At 38.5% G+C, this 26185-nt stretch overlaps 1 long non-coding RNA gene and 1 pseudogene across 1 annotated transcript; both read left to right on the top strand.

Moving 5' to 3' along the window:
• Nucleotides 1-1354: 1354 nt before the first annotated feature.
• On the top strand, nucleotides 1355-26183 carry LOC120173476. Its single transcript, XR_005521065.1, has 2 exons — nucleotides 1355-1437; nucleotides 25594-26183. It is a non-coding gene; the product is annotated as an uncharacterized LOC120173476 (long non-coding RNA).
• LOC120173475 lies at nucleotides 1375-2542 on the top strand (annotated as a pseudogene).
• Nucleotides 26184-26185: the final 2 nt, after the last annotated feature.

Genomic DNA, 26185 nt, shown 5'->3' with positions numbered 1-26185 from the left:
GGCGTTGTTGCAGAGTATGGTACATGTTATTATGGGGCATGTAATTGAATTTTGTTTTATATAAGAGTCTGAAAATCTATTTTATTTTTAAATATTGATACATGATTTTATAAGTTTACATGTTCTGATAAAAAGTTTTAAATTTTCTGCTATTTTTACGGTGGGTCGCTGCGGTGGCCCTAATGTGACACTCCAGATCGAATCGGGATATTCGCATCGGTATGAGAGAATTACATTAATAGAATAAAGAGAGAAAGTATTGTGCTTCTAAAACCTTGTTGTAGAAGAGCACAAACCTAGTGCTTTAAAAGATAACGGAAATAATAACTGATTTTGTTTTTTTATTACGATCAAAATTGTAATTCGAATCTTGTACTTGTCGACCTCCCCGAATAGCCTCCAAAAAGTAATTTTTGCACCAAAATCCTAAATAAAGCTTGCTAATTCAAATGGAGAAGTGAGTACAGCTATTTCTATTATTTAAATTAAAAAATATAATTTTGAAGAAGTCTACAAAACTAAAGGCATAAAAATAAAATAGAATAAATTTGTCCAAATCCAAAACTGTTGATAATTAATTGAGAAAATATAAAATAAAAGGCTCGGTAGATAAAAAATTAAGAAAAGCAGAGCCAAGGGAAAGGAAGGCACGCGCGCTATCAGAGGATGGAGGATGATGACCTCGTAAAAGCAAAACAAAGAAACGATATAAGAACACGTGTAAACGATATAGAGCGATTGGAAAAGTAGGAAGAGTAATGGTGAGTGGTACAGGGTCAGGCCTCGAAAGTAAATGAGAAGCGTAGACTGACTCGGATTGCTCCTCTCTTCCCGTTCTTTTCTTCTCCTGCACTTTGTTGTTGTTGTTTTGTATTCAGCTCCTCTATTTTATATTATATGTAAGGGCTAAGGTATGCATCCGATTTGTCTCTCCCTTCTGAATATGCTCTGTTGATACTTGTATTGCCTTGGTTTTTACAGCTTTTCTTCAATTTCTAAGCGTCCTTTAATTTGATCTATGCCTGACGCCGTTAGATTTATGAACATGTTATTCTTTTAATATTTTTTTATTATTAAAATGGAATATTTCGGTTCAATTTGTTATCTAGTAAACGGAAAGGTAAGAATTTTGAACTTCAAATTGTGTTTCTTTTGTTGAAAATCTGTAGCTGAATCGTTTTTTTGGTTCTGCTTCCTTGTGTTTAGTTGATCTAAGAACATAGTCATGGGGCAAATTTTTGCATTTGAAAGTTGAATGTTTTTATATCCGTAGGAATTTATTTTTCTAAGCCTAAAAGTCATTGCGTTGCCGCTTCTGCTTTTCAATCTCAGATATCTGTGGTGATTTGGAGGTTTGACTGTCTCAGAAACGGATATTTTGGCGTATATGCTGGATCAACCTAAACAATCTGAGATCCAGATAACTGCATTTCTACGGTGTGCTTGCAACTCCGAGGCTTTTAATTTTCCTTGACCAAATTATGGTCTGTCTTCCCATTCTTTTAAAATTAAACGGGTGAACAAACGTTTCAAAACGGGAAAATAAAGCTAGCTGGTATTTCCTTTCGTAATTCAGTTATATTAAAAACAAACCACAAAGAAAATAGAAGGACCTGGATGTATTCCAATTTCTTGACTCTGCTTCCGAAAATAACTTCTCTCCTTTCTTTCTCATCTCTAAACAACAATTTACCTCCCTTTGCCGGCTAACAGACGTTTCATCTGTCACTTTTTTAATATCTGTTTGTCTCTTTAATTCCTTTACTCAACAAATTAGGCACAACTAATATCTTAAATCTTAAGCAATGCTTGCTGATTGCCCGTAATCTCTAGCACTTAGTGTCAGTTGGGAACTCACAGACTTTCACCATGTTGGTTTTAGGTGATATCTTAAGCGATTGGACCAAGAGTTTGGGCTAAAGAGAACTGGTTATCCTCATTTGATCATTTGGGCTTTCATTCACTTTTGGGAAAATGGTCGAGGGGCCTAAATATACAGGTCTTATGGGAGGAACCAACAATAATGACAACAATTACTATGATTTCACTCTAGGGTTCTATAAAAAACTTGGCGAGGGATCAAACATGTCTATTGACAGTTTACAAACAAGTAATGCTGGTGGATCGGTGTCCATGTCAGTCGAAAACAGTAGTGTGGACTCTAATGATTCTTTCACCCACATTTTAGACCACCCTGGTTTAAAAACCTGTGAACCGCCACAATTACTGTCTCTGTGGGCCAGTGTGTGTTTCACCCTGGTAAGGTTGGCCATGCGCTTAATGATGATGCATTAGCTCAAGCATTAATGGATGGCAGGCACCAAAATGAGGTATTACAGAATTATGATGAGTGGACTATCGATTTAAGAAAACTTAACATGGGTACAGCTTTTGCTCAAGGTGCTTTTGGAAAGCTATACAGAGGTACATATATTGGTGAGGATATTATAAAGAAATTATTTAATACATTCACAGAATTTATTAATGTAGAAACTTCCTTCAAATTATCAAACAAAAGAATCAGATATGAAGAAAGTTAGAAATATGGCAGGTGATAATTTGAACGGATTTATTAATGAGGCCATCTATTCCTATAAAAAAAAATGGTGTGTTTTAGATCCCCACTTTCAACTGGATATTGTAAAGAAATTATTTAATACATTCACAGAATTCCTGCATATCTAGAAGAAAGTTTGATTAGATTATTGTGGATTATAAAGTATCATCTCAGAAGATTGAATGTTTGAGGCCTCTCTCCAATGTAGGTGCAAGTGGTTGTATTTGGCTGCCTTGCAGCTTAAAGTAATTTAGGCCTCTTCCTGGAGCAACAAAAAAATGTAACGACTATGGATACTTGATAAATAAAGTGCTCATCAAACATTAATTCATACTTCCATTAATTTTGTATATAATTCATAAAACCGTATAACTATAAGAAATAGCAACCAAGGCTTCCATATGGCTCAATGATTACCTCTGTTAGCTGCATATAAACTGTGTTGGTTGTGTCAGAGCAAGATATGAGTTCTTAAAGCTCCCTTCAGTCTATTTGAAACTTGTAGATTACTGTTTGCATATGTTATTGCACAGCAGTGAAGTTGGACTCACAGGCAGCACTCTTGATTTGTCTCTAAATTTCTATGGTACCGTTCTCAAGAGTCTAATTCCCAAGCATCCAAATCTACCTGCCACATCCACTGGAACAAATCCGTTCATGATGGCCAAAGGATTTATCACACTTATTTTTTGAAGCTTGGGTTTTCACTTTCCCTGTCTTATCAACTTTTATGTTATTTACAGCCTTTACATAACTATGATGTAAACAAACAGATGGGTTATGAGTTGTAGTTAAATGTTGGGTGGCTACAGTTTCTGCTTTGTCATGTGAAGCAAGGTAGAAAGACAAATAATTGAATCAATGTACCTAATAATGACCTATGTTGTGTTGAAGCAGGGAGTTAGAAGAAGGATGTTGTGGATGTTTGTGGGCCGAACCTGTTTTAGGATAGGCATAAGTTTCAGTTCTCTAGGTACTGCTTAGGTTTCTTGATTGTGATCTTGTTCAGTTGATTTCTTTCCTTGGGTTTCTTGATTGCGATTTTATTTTAGTGATTTCTTTAGTTTCTAGAAGAGGTTTCTTATTTATGTAATTAGACCGATCCTTATTTAAAGGACAAATGGAAAAATAAAACCCAAGTCAATTTTTTTTTATCAAAACACTAGTCTCTCTCTAACAAGTCATAAGAGGGTCTAATGATTCCCCTCCATTGTGTGCTCAATTCCAAACTCATGGTCGTAACCGAGGAAGCTGAGCAATTTATTCTGTGCACTTAGTAGCCTAGTATGAAGTCTGCACAAATAAGGAGGCCGGGCGCAAGTCTGTTTTACCAAGAATTTCCTTGATTTAAAACAAGTCTCATAGGTTATATTTGCATAGGTTATATTTGGATAGAGCAATTGAAGATTTTTATTGCATTTTAAAATGGGGCCATTCAAAACCCAACAATTAAAGAATGTACGGTTCCAAAAATTGGGAATATTCTTTTTGGGTTTCCAAACTTAAACAGATTGTTAAAAGTGATTGTTACATTTTCTTGTTAAGATGATTCTACAAAATTTCTTTCTATTTGGCTTTGGTCTTGTTGATTGTTTACGGTAGGAAAATTATTGATGCCTTTGTAGAGGGCAAAGTACCGACTGGCTTGAAGGATACTCTTTTCATAGGATGAGTTCCAGTTTCACAATTTAACTTTGATGTAAAGTTAAAACAGTAATACATGAGTTGATATAATGACATCTGATAACTTAGAATGCCATATATGTATATATATTTATTACCCATGAATGGTTTTTAGCCTAACGGTTGTCGGCTAGAGGTGCAGACATAAATACATAATGTACGCTGTATGTTTTATACTCAAAGCAATAGAATAAGTTGAGGCCTTGAAAATCGTGTATTTTTAATTCCTGTTCCTTAATATGTACTTCAATAATGCTTCCCTACTGCGGTGGAAAAAAGTCGAGAAAATCGCATCACTTCATCTTTTATGATGAAGTCAAAGTTAGTAATTTGTTCATGGAATGTTAGGGGTTTAGGAAAAAAAGAAAAAAAGAGGGCTGTTCAGAATTTAGTTTCTAGTATATATCCCACTTTTCTTTGGCTATAAGAAACCAAATCAGAGAAAATCCATAGGTCTTTTTTCAGAAGAAGTGGGATCAATAATCTAAAGGGTGTTTTAGAATCTCCTTCGATCGGATTATCAGAGGGTTTATTGTGCTGTTGGGACGACAATATTTTTGAGCTGGAAAAACAGTATGTTTGCAGGAGACTTATAGCAATTTTTGGTAAATTTCGGGATAATAATTACAGCTGCGGTTTCATCAATGTTTATGGGCCATCAGTGGAGGAGGATAAACCTAGTTTCTTTGAAGAATTGAGCATGTTCCTTAGGGGGCAGAATTATCCTCTTTGTGTGGTAGGGGATTTTAACGTTTATTTACAAGAAGAAGAGAAGGGAAGAGGTCAAAATAGAAGTTCTATGGAGATATTTAGTCAGTTTATCCTTCAAACTGGTCTAATTGATCTTCCTATGAATGGGGGTAGGTTTACTTGGTGCAATAACCAAGATAATCCCACTTTTGTAAGATTAGATCGATTTTTGGTCGACAGTCAGTTCTTGGTTTCGTTTCCGGATATTGTTCAGTCACTACTCCCTAGGTCTCTGTCGGATCATAATGCAATAGTTCTTGTGAATAAAGGTGTTGAGTGGGGTCAAAAACTGTTCAGACTATTCAACAATTTGATGGAGGAGGAGGGTTTTGAGGATCTGGTTAAATCATCAATTCAAAACTGTAAGAAAACTCATAAAAAAGCTGGTGTGTTCAGTTTACTAAGAAGTACAAAATATGCAATTAAAAAGTGGGCTGAGAGGAGAGGTCAGTATCCAGCAGCCATGATTTCTGAATTAGAGAAGAAAATTCAGCAGTTAGAAGTTGATATTCAGCAACAGCAAGGTGTTATTGACAGTGGAGTTTTAGCAGAATTGAAATCTCACAGAGCAGAATTGTGGAATCTTTATAAAATTCAGGAGCAGATTTGGTTTCAGTACTCTAGATTGAAGTGAATAGAGGATGGGGATCGTAATATTAAATATTTTCAGATGTGTGCTACAGTCAGGAAAAAGAGGAATGCTCTGGTTTCTCTTAAATTTAGGGGTGATTCAGTTGAGGAACTGACAGCTATTAAGGCCTTAGTAAAAGATTATTTCTTTAAGATTTACAATGAGCGATCTACATTAGAAACTGATGATATAAGGTTGGATTTTTCCAGAATTAATATGGAGCAGAGTCAATTATTAGAAAAGGAATTTTCTGAGGAGGAAGTTTGGGGAACTTTGAAGTCATGTGACAACAACAAGGCTCCAGGGCTTGATGGTTTAAATCTGGGATTTTTCAAAAGGTTTTGGCAGGTCCTTAAGAAAGATATTATGAGATTCTTTCATAATTTCTACTCCGGGAAGGAATGGGAACATGAAATAAACCATACTTTTATCACTCTCATTCCAAAGAACTCTAACACTGGTGGCCTAGATGATTTTAGACCTATTAGCTTAGTTGGTGGGCTATACAAGATCCTGTCTAAGTGTCTATCGAGGAGACTTAGGAGCTGTATATCAGATTTAATCAGCCCTTCTCAATTCGCTTTTATCCCCGATCGAAAAATTTTTGATTGCTTCTTAATAGCTAATGAAGGGATCGATTTTTGGAGGAAGAATGGATTAAAGGGTTGTGTTTCAAAGTTGATTTCAAGAAGGCTTATGATACAATCGATTGGCCTATTTTGTTCAAAGTAATGAGGAAAATGGGCTTTGGTAATACATGGGGAGGTTGGATTTCGAAATGCATCACAACAGCTACTGTTTCAGTATTGGTGAATAGGGTTCCGACTGAGGAATTTCCAATGGCTAAGGGTCTTCGCCAAGGTTGTTCATTGTCTCCTTTACTGTTTAATATAGTGGGAGAACTTTTGAATTTATTGATTCTTAAGGCAGTTTCAAATGGGCTATTTTCAGGTCTGGTCATTAGCAGGGAGGAGGGAAATTTTAATTTAACTCATCTTCAATTTGCTGACGATCTCATTATACTTTGTGGTGCATCGAAAAAGCAGATTTTGAATGTGAAGAGGGTGCTCCGAGTGTTTGAAATTATGTCTGGTCTTCAGTTAAATTTGAAGAAGAGTAAATTGTTTGGGATTAACTCGAATGAAGAGGAAATTAAGGATTGGGCAGCTGCGATTGGATGTTCGGTGGGCAATTTTCCTTCAGAGCATTTGGGACTTCCCCTTGGAGCACACAAAATTCTAACAAACTGTGGGATCCAATGGTACAGAATTTTAATAAAAGGTTAGCAGGCTGGAAATCATCCACTCTTTCACTGGCAGGGAGGCTGGTTTTAATTAAATCAGTCTTATGCTCTCTTCCTACATATTATTGTCATTGTTCAAGGTCCCAGTTTCGGTCTACAAGTCCCTTAATTCAATTATATCCAATTTCTTATGGGGAGGAGGAAATGGGAAAAATAAGATTCATTGGGTGAGTTGGTCAGAGGTTTGTAAACCAAAGATTAAAGGAGGTTTGGGGATTCCTAATTTAAGTGTGGTAAATAGAGCCTTATTGGAGAAATGGGCTTGGAGGTTTGCTACTGAGAGGAAGGCGGTTTGGAGGGAAATGATTTGTACTAATTACAAAATGGACTTATCTTTAATGCAGTTTGACAGTAATGTTTCCCCTAAGTTCTCTTGGATCTGGAGAGCTATGGTGAGTAATCATTATAAAGCAGATTCTGTTGGCTGTAAAATCAGGAGTAAATACAGATATAAATTGGAAATGGGAGAATTATTCGATTTTGGCAAGACGTTTGGGCTATGGATAATCCTTTAATGGTCATTTTCCCTAGACTGTTCGCTATTGCAGTTAATAAAACTGGTAAATTATTCCAGTTTGGGGAATTTAGCTCGTGGGGCTGGTTTTGGAATGTGCAACTGAGAAGGAATTTGAATGACTGGGAATATGAGCAATGGACAAATTTAATGGTTGTCATTTCAGTCTTCTCTATTTCTGATGATTCTGCTGATGAGCTGGTTTGGAAGGGCTCTGGAGATGGGATTTTATCAGTTAAATCTTGTGCTAATTTGTGTTATTCAGGGAGTTCAGATTCGGAAGAAGCTCATTTTTGGAAGACTGTTGTTTGGAGGAGCCTGCTGCCTCCAAGAGTGGAGACTTTTCTATGGTAAATGATTTTGCAGAAACTGCCAGTGGAGACTTAGAATGCCATATATGTATATATATTTATTACCCATGAATGGTTTTTAGCCTAACGGTTGTCGGCTAGAGGTGCAGACATAAATACATAATGTACGCTGTATGTTTTATACTCAAAGCAATAGAATAAGTTGAGGCCTTGAAAATCGTGTATTTTTAATTCCTGTTCCTTAATATGTACTTCAATAATGCTTCCCTACTGCGGTGGAAAAAAGTCGAGAAAATCGCATCACTTCATCTTTTATGATGAAGTCAAAGTTAGTAATTTGTTCATGGAATGTTAGGGGTTTAGGAAAAAAAGAAAAAAAGAGGGCTGTTCAGAATTTAGTTTCTAGTATATATCCCACTTTTCTTTGGCTATAAGAAACCAAATCAGAGAAAATCCATAGGTCTTTTTTCAGAAGAAGTGGGATCAATAATCTAAAGGGTGTTTTAGAATCTCCTTCGATCGGATTATCAGAGGGTTTATTGTGCTGTTGGGACGACAATATTTTTGAGCTGGAAAAACAGTATGTTTGCAGGAGACTTATAGCAATTTTTGGTAAATTTCGGGATAATAATTACAGCTGGGGTTTCATCAATGTTTATGGGCCATCAGTGGAGGAGGATAAACCTAGTTTCTTTGAAGAATTGAGCATGTTCCTTAGGGGGCAGAATTATCCTCTTTGTGTGGTAGGGGATTTTAACGTTTATTTACAAGAAGAAGAGAAGGGAAGAGGTCAAAATAGAAGTTCTATGGAGATATTTAGTCAGTTTATCCTTCAAACTGGTCTAATTGATCTTCCTATGAATGGGGGTAGGTTTACTTGGTGCAATAACCAAGATAATCCCACTTTTGTAAGATTAGATCGATTTTTGGTCGACAGTCAGTTCTTGGTTTCGTTTCCGGATATTGTTCAGTCACTACTCCCTAGGTCTCTGTCGGATCATAATGCAATAGTTCTTGTGAATAAAGGTGTTGAGTGGGGTCAAAAACTGTTCAGACTATTCAACAATTTGATGGAGGAGGAGGGTTTTGAGGATCTGGTTAAATCATCAATTCAAAACTGTAAGAAAACTCATAAAAAAGCTGGTGTGTTCAGTTTACTAAGAAGTACAAAATATGCAATTAAAAAGTGGGCTGAGAGGAGAGGTCAGTATCCAGCAGCCATGATTTCTGAATTAGAGAAGAAAATTCAGCAGTTAGAAGTTGATATTCAGCAACAGCAAGGTGTTATTGACAGTGGAGTTTTAGCAGAATTGAAATCTCACAGAGCAGAATTGTGGAATCTTTATAAAATTCAGGAGCAGATTTGGTTTTAGTACTCTAGATTGAAGTGAATAGAGGATGGGGATCGTAATATTAAATATTTTCAGATGTGTGCTACAGTCAGGAAAAAGAGGAATGCTCTGGTTTCTCTTAAATTTAGGTGTGATTCAGTTGAGGAACCGACAGCTATTAAGGCCTTAGTAAAAGATTATTTCTTTAAGATTTACAATGAGCGATCTACATTAGAAACTGATGATATAAGGTTGGATTTTTCCAGAATTAATGTGGAGCAGAGTCAATTATTAGAAAAGGAATTTTCTGAGGAGGAAGTTTGGGGAACTTTGAAGTCATGTGACAACAACAAGGCTCCAGGGCTTGATGGTTTAAATCTGGGATTTTTCAAAAGGTTTTGGCAGGTCCTTAAGAAAGATATTATGAGATTCTTTCATAATTTCTACTCCGGGAAGGAATGGGAACATGAAATAAACCATACTTTTATCACTCTCATTCCAAAGAACTCTAACACTGGTGGCCTAGATGATTTTAGACCTATTAGCTTAGTTGGTGGGCTATACAAGATACTGTCTAAGTGTCTATCGAGGAGACTTAGGAGCTGTATATCAGATTTAATCAGCCCTTCTCAATTCGCTTTTATCCCCGATCGAAAAATTTTGGATTGCTTCTTAATAGCTAATGAAGGGATCGATTTTTGGAGGAAGAATGGATTAAAGGGTTGTGTTTTCAAAGTTGATTTCAAGAAGGCTTATGATACAATCGATTGGCCTATTTTGTTCAAAGTAATGAGGAAAATGGGCTTTGGTAATACATGGGGAGGTTGGATTTCGAAATGCATCAAAACAACTACTGTTTCAGTATTGGTGAATAGGGTTCCGACTGAGGAATTTCCAATGGCTAAGGGTCTTCGCCAAGGTTGTTCATTGTCTCCTTTACTGTTTAATATAGTGGGAGAACTTTTGAATTTATTGATTCTTAAGGCAGTTTCAAATGGGCTATTTTCAGGTCTGGTCATTAGCAGGGAGGAGGGAAATTTTAATTTAACTCATCTTCAATTTGCTGACGATCTCATTATACTTTGTGGTGCATCGAAAAAGCAGATTTTGAATGTGAAGAGGGTGCTCCGAGTGTTTGAAATTATGTCTGGTCTTCAGTTAAATTTGAAGAAGAGTAAATTGTTTGGGATTAACTCGAATGAAGAGGAAATTAAGGATTGGGCAGCTGCGATTGGATGTTCGGTGGGCAATTTTCCTTCAGAGCATTTGGGACTTCCCCTTGGAGCACACAAAATTCTAACAAACTGTGGGATCCAATGGTACAGAATTTTAATAAAAGGTTAGCAGGCTGGAAATCATCCACTCTTTCACTGGCAGGGAGGCTGGTTTTAATTAAATCAGTCTTATGCTCTCTTCCTACATATTATTTGTCATTGTTCAAGGTCCCAGTTTCGGTCTACAAGTCCCTTAATTCAATTATATCCAATTTCTTATGGGGAGGAGGAAATGGGAAAAATAAGATTCATTGGGTGAGTTGGTCAGAGGTTTGTAAACCAAAGATTAAAGGAGGTTTGGGGATTCCTAATTTAAGTGTGGTAAATAGAGCCTTATTGGAGAAATGGGCTTGGAGGTTTGCTACTGAGAGGAAGGCGGTTTGGAGGGAAATGATTTGTACTAATTACAAAATGGACTTATCTTTAATGCAGTTTGACAGTAATGTTTCCCCTAAGTTCTCTTGGATCTGGAGAGCTATGGTGAGTAATCATTATAAAGCAGATTCTGTTGGCTGTAAAATCAGGAGTAAATACAGATATAAATTGGAAATGGGAGAATTATTCGATTTTGGCAAGACGTTTGGGCTATGGATAATCCTTTAATGGTCATTTTCCCTAGACTGTTCGCTATTGCAGTTAATAAAACTGGTAAATTATTCCAGTTTGGGGAATTTAGCTCGTGGGGCTGGTTTTGGAATGTGCAACTGAGAAGGAATTTGAATGACTGGGAATATGAGCAATGGACAAATTTAATGGTTGTCATTTCAGTCTTCTCTATTTCTGATGATTCTGCTGATGAGCTGGTTTGGAAGGGCTCTGGAGATGGGATTTTATCAGTTAAATCTTGTGCTAATTTGTGTTATTCAGGGAGTTCAGATTCGGAAGAAGCTCATTTTTGGAAGACTGTTGTTTGGAGGAGCCTGCTGCCTCCAAGAGTGGAGACTTTCTATGGTAAATGATTTTGCAGAAACTGCCAGTGGAGACTTAGAATGCCATATGTATATATATTTATTACCCATGAATGGTTTTTAGCCTAACGGTTGTCGGCTAGAGGTGCAGACATAAATACATAATGTACGCTGTATGTTTTATACTCAAAGCAATAGAATAAGTTGAGGCCTTGAAAATCGTGTATTTTTAATTCCTGTTCCTTAATATGTACTTCAATAATGCTTCCCTACTGCGGTGGAAAAAAGTCGAGAAAATCGCATCACTTCATCTTTTATGATGAAGTCAAAGTTAGTAATTTGTTCATGGAATGTTAGGGGTTTAGGAAAAAAAGAAAAAAAGAGGGCTGTTCAGAATTTAGTTTCTAGTATATATCCCACTTTTCTTTGGCTATAAGAAACCAAATCAGAGAAAATCCATAGGTCTTTTTTCAGAAGAAGTGGGATCAATAATCTAAAGGGTGTTTTAGAATCTCCTTCGATCGGATTATCAGAGGGTTTATTGTGCTGTTGGGACGACAATATTTTGAGCTGGAAAAACAGTATGTTTGCAGGAGACTTATAGCAATTTTTGGTAAATTTCGGGATAATAATTACAGCTGGGGTTTCATCAATGTTTATGGGCCATCAGTGGAGGAGGATAAACCTAGTTTCTTTGAAGAATTGAGCATGTTCCTTAGGGGGCAGAATTATCCTCTTTGTGTGGTAGGGGATTTTAACGTTTATTTACAAGAAGAAGAGAAGGGAAGAGGTCAAAATAGAAGTTCTATGGAGATATTTAGTCAGTTTATCCTTCAAACTGGTCTAATTGATCTTCCTATGAATGGGGGTAGGTTTACTTGGTGCAATAACCAAGATAATCCCACTTTTGTAAGATTAGATCGATTTTTGGTCGACAGTCAGTTCTTGGTTCGTTTCCGGATATTGTTCAGTCACTACTCCCTAGGTCTCTGTCGGATCATAATGCAATAGTTCTTGTGAATAAAGGTGTTGAGTGGGGTCAAAAACTGTTCAGACTATTCAACAATTTGATGGAGGAGGAGGGTTTTGAGGATCTGGTTAAATCATCAATTCAAAACTGTAAGAAAACTCATAAAAAAGCTGGTGTGTTCAGTTTACTAAGAAGTACAAAATATGCAATTAAAAAGTGGGCTGAGAGGAGAGGTCAGTATCCAGCAGCCATGATTTCTGAATTAGAGAAGAAAATTCAGCAGTTAGAAGTTGATATTCAGCAACAGCAAGGTGTTATTGACAGTGGAGTTTTAGCAGAATTGAAATCTCACAGAGCAGAATTGTGGAATCTTTATAAAATTCAGGAGCAGATTTGGTTTTAGTACTCTAGATTGAAGTGAATAGAGGATGGGGATCGTAATATTAAATATTTTCAGATGTGTGCTACAGTCAGGAAAAAGAGGAATGCTCTGGTTTCTCTTAAATTTAGGTGTGATTCAGTTGAGGAACCGACAGCTATTAAGGCCTTAGTAAAAGATTATTTCTTTAAGATTTACAATGAGCGATCTACATTAGAAACTGATGATATAAGGTTGGATTTTTCCAGAATTAATGTGGAGCAGAGTCAATTATTAGAAAAGGAATTTTCTGAGGAGGAAGTTTGGGGAACTTTGAAGTCATGTGACAACAACAAGGCTCCAGGGCTTGATGGTTTAAATCTGGGATTTTTCAAAAGGTTTTGGCAGGTCCTTAAGAAAGATATTATGAGATTCTTTCATAATTTCTACTCCGGGAAGGAATGGGAACATGAAATAAACCATACTTTTATCACTCTCATTCCAAAGAACTCTAACACTGGTGGCCTAGATGATTTTAGACCTATTAGCTTAGTTGGTGGGCTATACAAGATACTGTCTAAGTGTCTATCGAGGAGACTTAGGAGCTGTATATCAGATTTAATCAGCCCTTCTCAATTCGCTTTTATCCCCGATCGAAAAATTTTGGATTGCTTCTTAATAGCTAATGAAGGGATCGATTTTTGGAGGAAGAATGGATTAAAGGGTTGTGTTTTCAAAGTTGATTTCAAGAAGGCTTATGATACAATCGATTGGCCTATTTTGTTCAAAGTAATGAGGAAAATGGGCTTTGGTAATACATGGGGAGGTTGGATTTCGAAATGCATCAAAACAACTACTGTTTCAGTATTGGTGAATAGGGTTCCGACTGAGGAATTTCCAATGGCTAAGGGTCTTCGCCAAGGTTGTTCATTGTCTCCTTTACTGTTTAATATAGTGGGAGAACTTTTGAATTTATTGATTCTTAAGGCAGTTTCAAATGGGCTATTTTCAGGTCTGGTCATTAGCAGGGAGGAGGGAAATTTTAATTTAACTCATCTTCAATTTGCTGACGATCTCATTATACTTTGTGGTGCATCGAAAAAGCAGATTTTGAATGTGAAGAGGGTGCTCCGAGTGTTTGAAATTATGTCTGGTCTTCAGTTAAATTTGAAGAAGAGTAAATTGTTTGGGATTAACTCGAATGAAGAGGAAATTAAGGATTGGGCAGCTGCGATTGGATGTTCGGTGGGCAATTTTCCTTCAGAGCATTTGGGACTTCCCTTGGAGCACACAAAATTCTAACAAACTGTGGGATCCAATGGTACAGAATTTTAATAAAAGGTTAGCAGGCTGGAAATCATCCACTCTTTCACTGGCAGGGAGGCTGGTTTTAATTAAATCAGTCTTATGCTCTCTTCCTACATATTATTTGTCATTGTTCAAGGTCCCAGTTTCGGTCTACAAGTCCCTTAATTCAATTATATCCAATTTCTTATGGGGAGGAGGAAATGGGAAAAATAAGATTCATTGGGTGAGTTGGTCAGAGGTTTGTAAACCAAAGATTAAAGGAGGTTTGGGGATTCCTAATTTAAGTGTGGTAAATAGAGCCTTATGGAGAAATGGGCTTGGAGGTTTGCTACTGAGAGGAAGGCGGTTTGGAGGGAAATGATTTGTACTAATTACAAAATGGACTTATCTTTAATGCAGTTTGACAGTAATGTTTCCCCTAAGTTCTCTTGGATCTGGAGAGCTATGGTGAGTAATCATTATAAAGCAGATTCTGTTGGCTGTAAAATCAGGAGTAAATACAGATATAAATTGGAAATGGGAGAATTATTCGATTTTGGCAAGACGTTTGGGCTATGGATAATCCTTTAATGGTCATTTTCCCTAGACTGTTCGCTATTGCAGTTAATAAAACTGGTAAATTATTCCAGTTTGGGGAATTTAGCTCGTGGGGCTGGTTTTGGAATGTGCAACTGAGAAGGAATTTAAATGACTGGGAATATGAGCAATGGACAAATTTAATGGTTGTCATTTCAGTCTTCTCTATTTCTGATGATTCTGCTGATGAGCTGGTTTGGAAGGGCTCTGGAGATGGGATTTTATCAGTTAAATCTTGTGCTAATTTGTGTTATTCAGGGAGTTCAGATTCGGAAGAAGCTCATTTTTGGAAGACTGTTGTTTGGAGGAGCCTGCTGCCTCCAAGAGTGGAGACTTTTCTATGGTAAATGATTTTGCAGAAACTGCCAGTGAAGACAACTTTGGTTAAACGAGGAGTAAAGGGCATAGTTGATCTGTTATGTCCTTTATGTAAGTTAATGGAAGAGACCCCCTCCCATTTATTATTTTCTTGTTCGATTGTTTGGTCAATTTGGAGCAAGTTCATGTGCAACTGGAATATTCAGCTGCTTTTTAAGTGGATGCTAAAAGTTTTCTTCTAGCATGGGCAGAATTGAGGTCTAACTCTCTCATATGGTCATTTATTCCTGGAGTGGTTCTATGGACAATATGGAAAACTAGGAATTCTATTGTGTTTGAAGGAGGGAAGCTAGATCAAGTTGAAATTTTCTTTTTAGCAAGGTTCAGGCTTGTTTCATGGTTTTTAGCAAAAAATTCTCAGGTTTCTATCTCTAAGGATTGTCTTATTGCTGATCCTTCCTTAGGGGATTCTTGCTTACCATATTCTAATCGGATTTTATCAAAGTGTATGTGGTCCTTATTAAACTTAATGTGGATGCTGCTACTACTAGTGATTGGAAGAGGAGTGGTTTAGGTGGTGTTCTTAAAGACGTATCTGGTTCGATCCTAGCATCTTTCAAAGAGCCTGCTGGTCCAGAGCCTCCTACATTTATGGAATTGAAAGTTATCCTAAAGGGTCTGGTTTTCTTTGAATCTATTCGACAGAGATATAAGGAAAGTTTGATTATCGAGAGTGATAGTAGGGTGGCTGTTGACTGGGTTAAGGATGTTGTTCTATGTCCTGCTGTTTATGTTCATATTGTTAAAGATATTATTCAAAAACTCAGAGATTGTGAAGGCGTTATTAGATGGGTTAATAGGACTGCCAACCTAGAGGCAGATGTCCTAGCTAAGGCTGGCATTTGTTAATCCTCATGTTATTTTTAAAGGATGTCCTTTAGGTTTTTTTTATCTCCTTAAGGGAGTTAGGTGTTGTATTCCTATGTTGATATTATTGTTAATGAAATCCTAGGGAACTTGTAACCCCCTAGACCCGGCCTATGCGTTTCGACTAAGTCTAGTGGATCACATTATGATTATTAAAGACATTTTTCGCAACCGTTATTCCATCAATATAAAATCACATTATAAATAACATGAAATTATAAACAAATTATACTATCAAAATCCAACTCGTAAATATAGTACAAATAAATAATAATTTAATTTAAAACGTGTCTTCAAATTCAAAATCACAATAAACCGAGCAGTATTAGCAAAAGAGTTATCATTATAAAATCCGATATTTTAAAATAAGGTCCATGTCACCAAAATAAAATCAACTTGCCAGATAAAAACATTACAATCTGATTTACTTCAAGATATATGTTGATCCTCCAAGTGCTCGAACCAAGGTATCTAACCAACAGTATCTGAAAGGGGGAAACATTTTCAAAACGTGAGCTAGGCTTAGTGTGTCCCAACATTTCCATAAAATCATAATAGGTACAAATCATAATCCAGTAATCTCACAAATTCGTAAAAGAGTTTAACTTTTTGAAAATCATAGTTTAAACCCTTTTCTGGTACACCATCAGTAGTTCCCAAAATTATTTTCCATATAGCTTACTTTATGCACATAGCAAAAAGAAAGCCGACTTAAGGATAGGCCATGAAGCTTGTATCCTTAAGCCCAAGTCAATAAGTCCATATAGCTTACCCTAAGCACACAGCAAAGGAAAGCCGACCTAATGAAACATCTTGGGGCCCTCAAGAGTCACATTAGGCCCAGTTAGCTTGATCAGAGCTATTCCATCGTAATTCAATTCCAAAATTCAATTGCACCGTGACATAAATTCCATAAATCAAAAAACATGGTAATCATATACCATTTCAAAACAAAAATTTGATAGCAGTCATATTCCATAAATTGTCACATTAAATTGGTGCATCCATAAAACAATAACCAATGAATTCGGTGTACCACATATTAAAACCAATAAAACAGTTCAATAATAAGTAGGGAACACACCTCGACAATAGATTCAAATAACAAATCTACTGATTGATGGTTTCACCACGCTCTGCTACAGTTTTCGAACGGGTGAATACTGGCACACGTGGTTTAACTGATCTAGAAGAGCTGGGTCGAGCTGTCGAACGATCCGGAGAGTCTCTTGTACCTTCAAACAATAATATTTATCAGTCTCAAATCCTATTTAATTGTTCAAAGCTAAACTTCTTAAGTATATACGCATTTTTCGGGTTTGACTATCAATTTGAGGTATTTTGAGTCTGAATTTGGCCAAACGGATTGCGGAATCGGAATCAGGGTGTCGAAAAACATAAAGTATGACTTTTCGAAAATTCAAAATTCTTGGTCAAAGTCAAAGTCAACCACTTTGACCGTAGATTTGGAGACCTTCGGATTCGAATTTGACAAAACGGACCACGGAAACGGATTCGGCACGTCGAAAACTATCAGGATAGGTATACTCGGAAAAGATTAACGGTCGTTTAATGCTCGGTCAAAGCCATTCTAAGTTTTGGTCAAAGAAAGTCAACGGTCAACGGTCAACGGTCAACGGTCGGGGTCGGGTCGGGTCAACGGTCGGGTCGGGTCGGGTCAACGGTCGGGTCGGGTCAGACCGGTGAAACCGGTTCAGACCGGTGAAACCGGTTCAGACCGGTCAAACCGGTTCAGACCGGTCAAACTGGTTCGAACCGGTTGAAACCGGTCAAACCGGTCAGAACCGGTTGAAAACCGGTTAAACCGGTTTCCAGCAGCCACTCGCCCTACGGCGGCGCGTGTGGCGCGTGAGGCGTCCTCCGGGGCCCTAAAAATCCCGAAAAAATTTCTAAAAATTATTTTGAGCGATTTCAAGATACTTACAACGATCGGTTCAAATTTTTGAACGGCGGAGAGCTCGATTTCAAATCGGTCGAATCTTTGACTGCACCACCTCCTCACGCGCCGCCGTCTACGGCAGACAAGGTTGACACCGGTGAACTCGGAACGACACAAGGAACACGATGGTGCGGGAGGTGTCGTAAACGGAGCAACGATCAGCGGTGAATTTAAGATTTCCTCGGCGATAGAGCTAACAAAACCGTCGCTACTTTGACTGGAAATTCCCGATGTTTGGCCGCGTTTCGCTTCAATTAATTTGAAGGGTTTGTTCCTCGCTCGATGATGAACACAACGGTGGTTTCAAAACAACGATCGGAATTCGGACGGCGTTTGAATCGGACTTGCAAATGGAGGTGTGAGAGGAAGAAAATTGAAGAAAAGCTTTTGTGTTTTCTGATTGAAATCAGAAAACACGTTAGTTATAACAAACTTGCCGACACTTTTAGGGGAAATTCAGGGCTTGGTCCCTGAATTTCATTTACTTTGAAAATGGCATACAAGTTTTCATAAATTATACTTTAGTCACTTAATTTCACCCATTTTCACAATTTACCTCCAATTTCAATAAATATTATTTGAAAATCGGGTTGTTACAATTCTCCCCCTCTACAAGAAATTTCGTCCTCGAAATTTACCTTATGAGAATAGTTGAGGAAACTGAGCCTCCATTGACTCCAATGTCTCCCAAGTAGCTTCTGAGGGGCCTCGATTACTCCACTGAACTTTGACCATTGGAATTCGTCTATTCCGAAGAACTCGTTCATCTCTCTCCAAGATCTGAATGGGCTCCTCTTCATATGACAAATCAGGTCTCAACTCTACTTCTTCAACCTGAATAATGTGACCTGGATCTGGACGGTATCTCCTCAACATTAATACATGAAAGACATCATGAATACGACTTAGCTCAGAAGGCAACTCAAGTTGATATGCAACAGGTCCTACCCTCTTCAAGATACGAAATGGTCTAATAAATCTTGGACTCAATTTACCCTTACGCCCGAATCTCAATACTTTCTTCCATGGTGAAACTTTCAAAAAGACCCGATCTCCCACTTCAAACTGTATATCCTTCTTTGATCTGCATAAGATTTCTGCCTATCAAATGCCTCTTTCAGACGGTCACGGATTAATCTGACTGTGTCCTCCGTCTGTCGCACTAACTCAGGTCCCAACGTTTTCCTATCACGCAACTCAGTCCAACAGATCGGAGTGCGACATTTACGCCCATAGAGCGCTTCATAGGGTGCCATACGAATGCTGGTCTGATAACTGTTATTGTAAGCAAATTCAGCCAACGGCAAAAAGTTCTCCCAACTACCATGAAAATCGATTACGCAACCCCGCAACATATCCTCCAGAATCTGAATTACTCTCTCAGATTGACCATCAGTTTGTGGATGAAAGGATGTACTATAATCCAATCTTGTTCCCAAAGCCGTATGTAACGCCTTCCAAAATCTCGAAGTAAATCTCGGATCTCGATCAGAAATAATAGACAATGGAACACCATGCAATCTGACAATCTCTGAAATATACAATCTTGCCAGCTTATCCAAAGTATAATTTACTCGCACAGGAATGAAGTGAGATGACTTTGTAAGTCTATCAACAATCACCCAAACTGAATCTTTTTTCGAAGGAGTCATCGGCAAGCCAGTAACAAAATCCATAGTAATACGCTCCCATTTCCATTCAGGAATCTTGATAGGCTGTAACAAACCTGATGGATGTTGATGTTCTGCCTTAACTTGCTGACAAGTCAAACACCTAGCCACAAAGTCAGATATGTCTTTCTTCATACCAATCCAATAATACCTCTCTCTCAAATTCCGGTACATCTTATCTCCTCCGGGGTGCATAGCATATGGACTACTATGAGCCTCAGTAAGGATAGTCTGCCTCAACTCAGCATCATCAGGCACACAATATCTACCTTTAAAGCATAAAACTTCATCCTGATCAATTGTGTAATCTGTGTTTGTCCCCTGCTCTACTTGCTCAAAGATGGAAAGCAAGGAGCTATCAAGGGGCTGCTTAGCTTTGATCTCATCAACCAAGGTCGGCTTAACTTGCAATTCTGCTAACAAAGTGCCATCGTCATATAAATTCATCTTGGCCATTAAAGACCTCAACTCTGATACCGTCTTTCGACTCAAAGCATCTGCTACAATGTTAGCTTTACCAGGGTGGTAATCAATCATGCAATCATAATCCTTTAGGAGCTCTAACCAGCGACGCTGTCTCAAATTAAGTTCCTTCTGGGTCAGAAGATACTTTAAGCTCTTATGATCTGTGAAAATGTAACATTCTCTCCATAAAGATAGTGTCTCCAAATCTTCAAGGCAAAAATTACTGCTGCCAACTCTAAATCATGAGTAGGATAGTTACTCTCATGCGGCCGCAGCTGACGGGATGCATAAGCCACCACCTTACTTTCCTGCATTAAAACACAACCAAGTCCTGAATGTGAAGCATCACTATACACTGTAAAATCCTTCCCGGACTCTGGTTGAATCAACACCGGTGCTTGAGTCAAAACCGCCTTTAATTTCTCAAAGCTCTCTTGTTGTGCCTCGCCCCAGTCAAACAGCACATTCTTCCTTAACAACTTTGTCAAAGGAGAAGCAATGATCGAGAAGCCCTCAACAAAACGTCGATAATAACCAGCCAAGCCCAAGAAACTGCAGATTTCAGATACGTTCTTAGGTCGTTTCCAATTCATAATAGCCTCTATCTTGCTGGGATCAACCTGAACACCTCGCACAGAAATAATATGCCCAGAAATGACACTTCTTGAAGCCAAAACTCACACTTGCTTAGTTTGGCATATAGACGATGCTCTCTCAAAGTCCGCAGAACGATCTTCAAATGCTCGTCATGCTCTGCCTCAGTACGAGAATAGATCAGAATATCGTCAATGAAGACCACCACAAATTGATCCAAATATGGTCAGAACACCCGATTCATCAAATCCATAAAAGTTGCAGGAGCGTTCGTCAAACCAAAAGGCATCACTAAAAATTCATAATGACCATATCTAGTGCGAATGGCCGTTTTTGCAACATCAGATCATTTAACTTTCAATTGATAATACCCCGAACGAAGATCAATCTTAGAGAATACAGTAGCTCCTCGCAATTGATCAAATAAGTCATCAATCCTGGGTAATGGGTATTTATTCTTGACCGTCATCTTGTTCAATTTCCGATAGTCAATACACAATCTTAGCGACCCATCCTTTTTTCACGAATAGAACTGGAGCTCCCCATGGTGAAGTACTATGTCGGATAAATCCTCGATCGAATAATTCTTGCAATTGGACTTTCAACTCCTTATGTTCCTTTGGAGCCATACGATAAGGTGCCATAGAAATAGGTGAAGATCCTGGATAAGTCTCAATCTCGAACTCTACCTCTCTATCAGGAGGTAACCCAGGCAACTCCTCCGGAAAAACATCAGGAAACTCGCTAACTGTACGAATCTCCTCGATCGTGGACAATGCACCTTTGGTGTTCAAAATACAAGCAATGAAGGTCTCATATCCCTTCCGGATCATATGATCAATTTCCATCGCTGAAACTATATTGGAGAGATAACCACGCGTTCACCAATTAACACAACAGTCCGACCATCTGAAGTCTTCAGAGTAGCCCGTTTGTATTCGCAATCCAACTTTACCTTGTGTTTATTCAACCAATCCATTCCAAGAATTAGATCGAACTCCCCTAAAGGAAGTTCCATAAGATCAGCGAGAAAAATTTCTCCCTGAACCTCGAGAGGACAACGCCGAAATACTTTATTCACTAATACCGCTTGTCCTACTGGACTTGTAACTGTAACAGTATTTTCAGTGTTCTCGATTGGAATCTGAAGGTTTCGAGATACTGAGCTCGATACATAGGAGTGAGTGGAGCCATTGTCCAATAATGCAAAGTATGAGGTAGAATAAATAGTAAATGTACCTGCAATAACCTCAGGCTCATCTCTGTCATCACGACGTCTAGTTGCATAAAAAAGCTGGCTGTCTAGCCTCAGAAGCTGTTGGCCTCTATTTTGCTGAGGTCGGGCTCTACTGTCTGTCCTGGACGCTGATCCTCGAGTCTTTCCTTGACTACGATCTCTAATTGGGGTCTGTACTGTAGTCTGCGAACGCACAGGAGTTTGGGTAGTGGTCTGCTCAAATGAAACTAACTGAGGACAATCCCTCCGATAATGACCACTAGATCCACACTGATAGCAAAGACCCATCTTCTTACGACACTCTCCTGAGTGCTGTTTACCACAATACTCACAAAGGGGCCCATTATAATACGACGAGGAACCGCCTCGACTGACAGCTAAAGGTGAGGATGCTGCAGGCCTGAAACGTGTATTGTTTCTCTGAGGGGCTGAAGTACGAGTCCTCTTCCCGGACTGTGCTGATGACTCCATCGGGCCTGAAAATTTTTTAGATCGATCTTGATCAACACGCTCTCTACCAGAAGCTAAAACCTCCACCTCTTCCGCATCTTTGGCTCTGCCCACCAGCACATCAAATATCTCATCCTGATGGGTTACAACTTGCCTACGCAGCTCGTATCTGAGTCTAAGGGCAAATTTACGACATCGATCTCTCTCCATAGGTACCATACTGAATCCATACTTCAGCAACTTCAGGAACTCGATCTCATATTCAGAAACAGTCATGTCTCCTTAAACCAGGTCTTGAAACTGTTGTCGTCTCTAAGCTAAGTAGCGCTCTCCCAGAAAACGGCTCCGAAAGTGATCCTTAAAGAAATTCCAGGTCAAACGATCGGTAGGAACACTACTGGTCACTGACTCCCACCAAGTGTAGGCATTGCCATCTAACATCGCCACAACACCCTGATATCTCTTAGTTAAATCCAAACCCAACTGATCCATGCGTCTCTCTGTATCCTGGAGCCAATCCTCAGCTTCAGTAGGAGCTCCACCTATCTGTCCCCCAAAAGTTCTAACTCCATTGGCAATCAAAGTCTGCGAAATAAGAACCTCAGATACAACACCAGTAGCTCTGACTGCTCCCTGTATTAACTGCAGAAATTGTCTACCAAAATTCTCATCCAAAGCAACTCCGGTAGACTCTGACTCAATATCGGTCGCTCCTATTATCGGTGTAGTCATGCCAATACCAGCGGCAGAAGGTAGATCCGTTGGAGTCGTAGGAGCATGATCACCTATCGGAGGTGGGGGATCTACCCGTATCTCATCGATCGGATCTGCGAATCTAGCCACTCGACCTCGTCCACGGCTAGTTCGACGACTACGTCTAGCACTCATTTTGATGGATCTCAAGTTTACTACAGAAGATAAAACTTAGGGTTAGATAAGCACTTGGAGTCTCAAACATAGTTAAAATCTTAATAACTTTGTGACATGGCCTTAGTAACTCGTTTTGTAAAATATTTCAAAACCGTATTTTCAAAACCTTAATAACTTAGGGTAAAAAACCAAAAGCTCTGATACCAATAAATGTAACCCCCTAGACCCGGCCTATGCGTTTCGACTAAGTCTAGTGGATCACATTATGATTATTAAAGACATTTTTCGCAACCGTTATTCCATCAATATAAAATCACATTATAAATAACATGAAATTATTCTGGTACACCATCAGTAGTTCCCAAAATTATTTTCCATATAGCTTACTTTATGCACATAGCAAAAAGAAAGCCGACTTAAGGATAGGCTCTGAAGCTTGTATCCTTAAGCCCAAGTCAATAAGTCCATATAGCTTACCCTAAGCACACAGCAAAGGAAAGCCGACCTAATGAAACATCTTGGGGCCCTCAAGAGTCACATTAGGCCCAGTTAGCTTGATCAGAGCTATTCCATCGTAATTCAATTCCAAAATTCAATTGCACCGTGACATAAATTCCATAAATCAAAAAACATGGTAATCATATACCATTTCAAAACAAAAATTTGATAGCAGCCATATTCCATAAATTGTCACATTAAATTGGTGCATCCATAAAACAATAACCAATGAATTCGGTGTACCACATATTAAAACCAATAAAACAGTTCAATAATAAGTAGGGAACACACCTCGACAATAGATTCAAATAACAAATCTACTGATTGCTGGTTTCACCACGCTCTGCTACAGTTTTCGAACGGGTGAATACTGGAACACGTGGTTTAACTGATCTAGAAGAGCTGGGTCGAGCTGTCGAACGATCCGGAGAGTCTCTTGTACCTTCAAACAATAATATTTATCAGTCTCAAATCCTATTTAATTGTTCAAAGCTAAACTTCTTAAGTATACGCATTTTTCGGGTTTGACTATCAATTTGAGGTATTTCGAGTCTGAATTTGGCCAAACGGATTGCGGAATCGGAATCAGGGCGTCGAAAAACATAAAGTATGACTTTTCGAAAATTCAAATTCTTGGTCAAAGTCAAAGTCAACCACTTTGACCGTAGATTTGGAGACCTTCGGATTCGAATTTGACAAAACAGACCACGGAAACGGATTCGGCACGTCGAAAACTATCAGGATAGGTATACTCGGAAAAGATTAACGGTCGTTTAATGCTCGGTCAAAGCCATTCTAAGTTTTGGTCAAAGAAAGTCAACGGTCAACGGTCAACGGTCGGGTCGGGTCAACGGTCGGGTCGGGTCAGACCGGTCAAACCAGTTCAGACCGGTCAAACTGGTTCGAACCGGTTGAAACTGGTCAAACCGGTCAGAACCGGTTGAAAACCGGTTAAACCGGTTTCCAGCAGCCACTCGCCCTGCGGCGGCGCGTGTGGCGCGTGAGGCGTCCTCCGGGGCCCTAAAAATCCCGGAAAAATTTCTAAAAATTATTTTGAGCGATTTCAAGATACTTACAACGATCGGTTCAAATTTTTGAACGGCGGAGAGCTCGATTTCAAATCGGCCGAATCTTTGACTGCACCACCTCCTCACGCGCCGCCGTCTACGGCGGACAAGGTTGACACCGGTGAACTTGGAACGGCACAAGGAACACGATGGTGCGGGAGGTGTCGTAAACGGAGCAACGATCAGCGGTGAATTTAAGATTTCCTCGGCGATAGAGCTAACAAAACCGTCGCTACTTTGACTGGAAATTCCCGACGTTTGGCCGCGTTTCGCTTCAATTAATTTGAAGGGTTTGTTCCTCGCTCGATGATGAACACAACGGTGGTTTCAAAACAACGATCGGAATTCGGACGGCGTTTGGATCGGACTTGCAAATGGAGGTGTGAGAGGAAGAAAATTGAAGAAAAGCTTTTGTGTTTTCTGATTGAAATCAGAAAATACGTTAGTTATAACAAACTTGTCGACACTTTTAGGGGAAATTCAGGGCTTGGTCCCTGAATTTCCTTTACTTTGAAAATGGCATACAAGTTTTCATAAATTATTCTTTAGTCACTTAATTTCACCCATTTTCACAATTTACCTCCAATTTCAATTAAATATTATTTTGAAAATCGGGTTGTTACAGAACTCTTTTCCTCCTTCCGCTGATTAAGGAACTATTTTTCAAGTTTCTTAAATCATGAAGGGGGTTTTTAATGAGGCCTAATATTCTTATAAAAAAAATCTTATTACTCATTGCTTGTCATGTTTCACCTTTTTGGAATTTTGCTTGCCATGTTAGTTGCATTTTTCAAGTAAAATGTTTTCCTGTTCCAAAATGGAGTATCGGAAACTTAGTTGCAATTATATATGTCATATTTACGTAATGCTGTCATTAGTGTATTTGTTTTAGCATTTAGTTCACTATTTTTTGCTGAATTATCTTTTAAATGAAAGTGTGTTTAAATTGCTAATCAGTTGACTCGGCGTCCGAGTTGTCTATCCTTTACGTTTTTTATTCAAAACTTGTCTTTATTTATGACAACAATATTGTTGGTTGTGATTCTTTTCTTTACACTTGCAGAGAGATGATACAACATTGGCCCTTCTCGCAAAAAGTAGATGTGTATTGTTTCGGAATTGTCCTTTGGGAGCTTATAACTGGCATGCTTCCTTTCCAGAACATGACTGCAGTTCAGGCAGCATTTGCTGTGGTGAACTAGGGTGCCCAACCTGTTATTCCAAATGATTGTCTCCCTGTTCTGAGTGAGATCATGATCCGTTGCTGGGACGCTAACCCAGAAGTTCGTCCTCCCTTCACTGAGATTGTGAAGATGCTTGAGAATGCGGAAACTGAGATAATGACAACTGTTCGTAAGGCTCGTTTCAGGTGTTGTATGGCTCAACCAATGCCAATAGACTGATCCAGAATAAGAGTGAAGAACAGAAAGGATAAGAGGATATAAATGAAAATCAAAATAGCAGGTTTAAGAATCTAAATATAAGTTGGTGTATGTATCAGTACTTCTCTCTTTTTTTATCTTTCAAATCTTATTTTCTCCTTTGTTTTCAAATAGAAGAAGGTAAGGATTAAGACTGCTGTTTTTTTTATTTTGGTGAGTTGAACCAATGGTGTTGTAGCTTTAGTAGTAGTAAGAGGATCATAGATGTGAAGT

Source organism: Hibiscus syriacus, unplaced genomic scaffold (genome assembly GCF_006381635.1).
Source record: "Hibiscus syriacus cultivar Baekdansim isolate YM2019G1 unplaced genomic scaffold, ASM638163v2 tig00111954_pilon, whole genome shotgun sequence".
Classification (NCBI taxonomy): Eukaryota; Viridiplantae; Streptophyta; class Magnoliopsida; order Malvales; family Malvaceae; genus Hibiscus; species Hibiscus syriacus.
The sequence above is the reverse complement of the archived record's forward strand: the minus strand, read 5'-3'. Positions and strand labels throughout refer to the sequence as shown.